Below are 7,144 nucleotides of genomic sequence, written 5' to 3'. Positions count from 1 at the left end.
TACTATAGATGTTGTTCGGTCTCTGTGCAACTATGTTACTAGGATGGCATCCTTACGGAAATCAGACACGTTCGTCTTGTACGACGCTGCCCGACGGGGTTGGCCAGCTTCAAAGCAGACCTTAGCTAGATGGATTCATCTGACCATCCGTCAAGCATATGTCAGCAGGGCTCTACAGCCTCCATCCTTCATTGTCGCCCATTCCACCAGATCGGTGGGTATGTCCTGGGCGGCTCGTCGGGGTGCTTCTACCCTCCAACTTTGCCGTGCGGCCACCTGGTTATCGTCCAATATGTTTGTTAAGCTTTATCGTATTGACACGTTTGCTTCTTCGGCCTCTCGTTTTGGGCAATTGGTATTGCAGGTTCCTCAGAGCTCTCCCGTCCGTGGGAAAAACTTTGGAACATCCCCAGCATAAGCTTCCAGTGTCCTCTAGTGAATGAAAGAGAAAATGGGATTTTGCCTCTTAACCCCAGTGTAGGCTTCCAGTGTCTATATTGTGGAGAGGCGACCTGGACCGCACACCCTGGTTTCTTATAATGGGATGTGCTACCTTGCTGGGACTTATAGTCTTGACTACATAGTCAAAATCGCAAGGATAAATCTTACCATGTGTACACCCCTAAAGTCTATCCGCCTGGTGTAGCTTCGTATTTTTGCAGATGTCTACTATTTATCACCTGTGTACATCACAAAATAGTATACACATATCTCATTTCTGTGCTTTGTGTTTAGGTCATTTCACTCATTTGTCCTTGAGTTTTTTTCATTTTACCTTTTATTATTCAGCTACAATATTAACTTGTATCCTAATTCACAGCTTCCTTTAGGTGGACAGAAATCAGTTATTTAAATCATATAGATGTAACTGCCTTTCCTTCTGTAGTTATACATCGACACCCATTTACTTTCATATTACAAATTCTCCACTAACTGTGGGCCTAATTCAGAGAATTTGTAAACTGAGTGATTATCAAATGACTGTGCATGCGTAGCGTTCCCATTGTGCACGTGGAAAGGGTAATAGCAACAGAAGATGCGCACAGATTGTAATCGCAATGTAGCCGCTGTCTGACTGACTGGAAGCCGGCATTTCTCCTGCCATTTTCTGGGTATGTCAGAAAAAATGTGGCGCCTTTGTACTTGCAGACAGCTGCAATTTCTCTAAATAGTGATCCATGCTGAATTAGATCCTGTGTCTTTTAAGTCATGGGTGATGTGACTACTAAAATAATAGTTAATAATATGCAATTGTCTTTAAAAACAAGTAACACTTAAATAAAGAATTTGTGTTATATAATTTTCTCGACAATGTAACTTTTATCAGATTGAAAATAATAGAGTTTCAATAGCCACATAAGCACTTTGTTAATATATGTGCAAGATTAGCACTTTAGAATATTTTAACATTAGCATTTTTAATTTGTATAATAGTGTGCTGCAAGATGAGAAATAGGTCAACTTGTCATTACAGAAAAAAAGAATCTGCACAAAAATCAAACACCATATGAAATGAAGTAAATAGACATCTATCTATCTATCTATCTATCTATCTATCTATCTATCTATCTATCTATCTATCTATCTATCTATCTATCTATCTTTCTACTGTATCTATATCATACTTGTTCTCCCAACACATCAGGGGCACTCCCAACAGAGTAGGCAATTCACCTGCAAACCCCTCGCTGCCATCCATTTCTTGAGGGAAGTTTGCGGTCTAGGTGACTTTTTTCACTCTGAATCGGATCACTGTGGCCCCACACCCTGCCAAGAGCGAATTTAGTGGTCAGGTTGCTCTCTACAGCCACTGGCCCATTTTTTGCAATTCTATTTTGTGTAATAGGGAGATAATGCAATCACATCACCATGCACCCTGGCACCTCTCATCCTTGTAGATAAGTATGATCCACAGTAGCTATCTATAACTGATGTGAATTTGAAATTAACGCAGCTTGTCATATATCATTTTGATCTTGATTTATATAAACAATGGGTAGTGTCATGTAATGAGATGTGTTTATAAAAGAACCCTGACTTTTACATATACATCTTTACATACATTCTAATACTTTTTTTAATCAAGAATTGTGTACATGGAATTTGATTTACAGCCTTAACTAAATACAATCTCATATTATGGAAATAGTGATACTGTGGTGCTAGCTGGCATAATTGAGGTATTAACTAATGTGCAACATTCAAATTCCTGCTATTGGGCCTGATTACATAGAAGCAGCAGCGATATCATGATTAAGTTAATGTAGCAGGAGGTGTCTCCTGCTTGCGTTAGTAATCCATGCTGTGTCCTTTGGATCACCTGCGACACCATTGGTTTGCTAGGTAACCCAATCATGCAAGCCGGCTGCTGAGATTCAACAAGGAGGCCTCATCACTGTCCCAAAACAGAGCCGTTGCCATCTTCAAATCTACAGCCGATCTGCTGCCAACTTTTCAGACTCATACTGCATATGCGCCGTACAGGTTCGGCGCATATGCAAACTACCGAACTTCGATACTTCGCAGAATGCACCTCAGATCCAGCGAGACCTGAATCAGGACCAGTTCTAAGTCTATTGGCACCCTGTGTGAAACTATTTGACCCCCTACACGCCAATCCAACTTTGTACAAAATGAACACTATCAGTTGCCCCCACAGGGGAAAAAAAAACATTGCCCGCCACAGGAAAAAAAAAACACATTGCCCCAAAGGAAAAAAAATGCCCTAAAAGAAGACTTCAGCTGGGTGCAGTGCATACGTGGCTGTGTGTCGTGCCTGATTTAACATCTGGGCAGGCATTTAAATGTGCCCGCCCAGTTGAGATGTCAGTCACTGGTGGTCTCAGCAGCAAGAGTATACCGACCGCCCAAACACGTAGCCAGATGGCCAATATATCTACAGATATATAGGTGCATCGGCTGTGCTGTAGGGCCGAGGAGAGATGTCTATGAACGACTAATTTACAGACATATTGGGATTACACACCTGCCGATGGGCTTGCGATATCGGCCGTTCAATTGAACAGCTGATATATTGCTCACTGTGTACCCAGCTTTACAGTATATACCTACCTCATATGAGTTGAAGACACAGGCAGCACCAGTGACTAACAGGGCTGCTTCTTCATGAGCTGTCTAAAATTCACTGATCTGAAATGGCAGTGTTGGGCATATGAAGGCTGTAGGTGCAGCTGCTTAAAATGACGCCTTGATGACCGGAACATAGGGAAGATACAGAAGTTCCTGGAGGGTTGCAGGCAGCAGTAACTGATTGTCTGTACTGTGCAGTTGCCCACCTCACCTCCCTCACCTATAGTGCATGCAACCATGTTTAAGATGGGTCACAGCCAAAGCCAAAAGTTGAGCAGCTACCACTGTTTGTCTGCATGTGTGAGAAAGCATTAGATGGGAGCAACATTTGAAAGGCATTCTGGTCCTTGTAGTGCTAATTGGAGATCTTAGGGGTGGCTCTCAGGTAAGATAGCCCTCAGTCTGGATGCGGTTTTGTATGACCCTTTGTCATGAGGCCTTATTGAAGTCAAATCACATGGCCCTTTGTGGTCACTGCTATTATGTAGTGTTAGGACTGCTGATATCGGAGAAGCCTTGAGGTGGCTCAACAGCTAACAATTTCTGTGAAAACGCATGTGACCAATTTTGTGAAATTCTATTGCCAGATAGGTTCAAGTATTGTTACAGGCAATAGTCAGTGTGCTGGGGTAACACCAGGGGGGGGGGAGCACCCCTCCCCTCTCTCTGTCTGCTATTTGCTTGTGACCCCTCCCCTTTTCTAGCACCTGACATAATTATCTCCAGGAATATTTGAGGAGCTACCACTGTTTGTCAAGCCAAATGTTTAACTGGACCAGAAATTCAGCAATCGTATTATGACTCCTATGGGGTGGCGCCCCGTGCAGCCATTGTAATTGATGAGTCCTCAAGTCCACAAAATAAATAGTAACATAACGATTATTATTATCGTCATAAATTTGAGTTTTTATGTATAGGACGCCCCAAAGTTCTGCAGCACCATAAGGAGCAGTAGAACAAATGGTAAACAATAACACAATTGCATAAACAGTAGCTTAATACTAGCTTAGTACAATTAGATATTCAACAGTAAACGAGTATAGGCCCTCATTCAGCATCGGTTGTAACAATTTCGCAAACATCCACTAAGCGGATGGCAGCGCATGTGCAGCGTACGCAGCACGTGTGTGTGGGCATCCACATAGCGATCGCATCCCCGAAGGATTCGATCGCTGTGTGATTGACAGGCAGCGGGCATTCGGGGCGGCAATGCTGTGTTGTAGCAAAGGCGAGCAGGCTGCTTTTGTTGTAGCCCGATGGCGTTGCCTGCACTTCCTGTAATTGTAAACATGGTGACAGTGCGTCTGCCTTCGCAGCCAGGCAGTGCAGGCAGGGGTCAACCCTTATTGCTGCGATGCAATCGCAATTAGATTGCAATCACAAGGAAGCTCTTCACATGCTTGGTGGCTTTGCCCCGTGCTGGGTGGAACCCATCATGAGGTTTTTTTAGTAGATTTAGTGATTTTGCAGAATCTGCAGCTGATGCTGAATGAGGTCTATAGGGGCTAATTCAGTAAGGAAAGCAAACTCTGCTAATCAGCAGAATTTTCTATGCTTTTCCTAGCATGCTGGGGGCCGCCCATCGCTGGGCAACTCCGCCCAGCATGCTGACCGGAGCCTCCTCCCCCCCCCCCTTCAACAAGCAGAAATTGCGAGTGATTGCAATTTCTGCTTGTCAGCAGAAATAGCTGCGCCCGCAGGAGACCTACCACCTTCTCCCTGATCACGGCGGCTGCATGTGACATCACACAGCCGCCGTGATCACGCCTACGACATGCCCCCATTCGCCCTACCCCGCGCCCAGTTTGCGCCACGCCACACCACCCCGTCCCATCTCCTCCCTGGAAACAGAGCGTTGCCCCGCGACCGCCTCTGCCTGATTGACAGGCAGAGGTGATTGCATATTCTGCGGCACCCCACAGAAAGTGCAGGCGCATGCGCAGGACGGGCGCTGTGCATGCGCCCACGGGGCGATCGTAAAAATTCCGGTTGGATCGCGATTTGCGAGCCAACCTGAATTAGCCCCATGATTAGCAGTTATACAAGATGGCAGGAATGATCTACAGATTTTCAGCAATAAAGAGAGATCAATGAGGCAAGGAATTTTGGGAACCAGGTAGGATAGGAATCAACGGGGGATATAATGAAGGGAGGAAACAAGTGGATTGTGGGTGAGGTGACTTGATTGTGCGTTTGGTAAAATTTTAATAGTAACAATAAAATTTTCCCCATACAAAAAAAATTTGCTACTTTTTTTAAATTTGCATTAAAGTTCAGCAGTTTCTAACAATGTATTTGAATCAGCGAAGATTAAAATGTATAGGCTAGGTTTATATTTTCTGCTTCTTATATAATTGAATTACTTAGTACAGTCTTTCCTATGAAATAGTCATGTGTTTTTCCATTGCTTCAAAGATTACATATTTGGAAGTAGAAATGGGGCTATGACATTTAAGTCATAAGCAATTATTGTGTATTGGTTCAGTTTTATAGAAATCATTCCAGAAAGCATCATCCTGGTTCTACGCCTTTACATCCAGTCATTTAAAAGTGTAACTGATTGATGAAGCTATTGCTAAACTAAAAAATGTATACATGGCAAATTTGATAATTTGTCCATTTAATGTTTTATTGAAAGGATCAAACACGTCTCCTGATTCATTTTAACTATGTTGTTTTTCAAGGTGAATTTAGTTTGGGAAGTATAGCAAGCGCATTTGTATTGTTACATGGTTTCAGTCTTCCTGAGGTCAGTAGATTTTGTCCCCTTGCACTGCTCATGTTGAAGAGCACATCGATCACACAAATAATGCAGAGTATCTGATTACAGAAAATCTATTTCATTCCAAAGTTAAAGCTATGCTATTCATTGCTGAACTGATTTATTTTTCAGTAAAAGAAAGGTATTCAATTATACAGCACATATATATGGGAGCTATAGCAAAGGCCAATGCAGTGGATCAGTGCCTTTTGTTTATTTAATTCATTTTTAATTGATCTTTTTGTTATCACATCTACTCATGCACCCCTGTGTTAGCTCATTTAATCCAACGCGTGTCAGCTGCTTTCCTAGGTGTTTTACCGCTAATATGATTGGAGACTACCTAACCTGAAAAAGTCAGTTTGTGGGAGGGCCCTAAACCATTAAACATAGCTTAAGCTTAATTCTAATGTGATAGCATTTGCCATGTTTACAATTCTGATTGATAGTGTAGGAAGTTGCAGAAAAATGGGGTCCCTTGACATGGGCTGCAAGTGTTTTGATCAAAATATGAACTAAAATCAGATTGATTATTATGGATGAGTGCAGAGCCTCTGTAATATATATATATATTAAATCATACAAATTCAGCACTCACCTAATATTAACACTTCAAACTGTAAATTCATCTGAATTCAGGGAATGTTAGTTCCAAAATATTGCAATAGTTTGTTAAGCTGACCAGCCCCTTCACGGCCTTCCCATTTGGTCAGTCCCTACACTGACTTACACAAATCTGAGCAATGCTCACAGGCATCTTTTGGATTTTAAATGCATAGCATGCTTATATCATGTGTTTAGGCCCTGTCCCACTCTTTTAAAGAGACAGGAACCACACCCAAGCATATCAGTAAAAACACCTGGGGAACTTCTTAACATTTAATATTAACACTTCAAACTGTAATTCATGGGAAGGCCGTGAAGGTGCTGGTCAGCTTAACAAACTATTGCAATATTTTGGAACTAACATTCCCTGAATTAAGATGAATTACAGTTTGAAGTGTTAATATTAGGTGAGTGCTGAATTTGTATGATTTTTTTATTCAAATAGTGTGGTCACAATACCACTGGCACCGCGGATGTATGAGTGCTGTGGGTTCTTGCCTATTGTTTATATAAATTTTTTGTAGTCACACTCTTTCTTGCACCCCTATTGTCCATATGTAAACTAAATGTTAAGAAATTCCCCAGGTGTTTTTACTGATATGCTTGGGTGTGGTTCCTGTCTCTTTAAAAGAGTGGGACAGGGCCTAAACACATGATACAGGTTGAGTATCCCTTATACAAAATGCT

This window comes from Pseudophryne corroboree, chromosome 1 (genome assembly GCF_028390025.1).
Source record: "Pseudophryne corroboree isolate aPseCor3 chromosome 1, aPseCor3.hap2, whole genome shotgun sequence".
NCBI lineage: Eukaryota > Metazoa > Chordata > Amphibia > Anura > Myobatrachidae > Pseudophryne > Pseudophryne corroboree.
Note: the sequence above shows the minus strand (reverse complement) of the source record.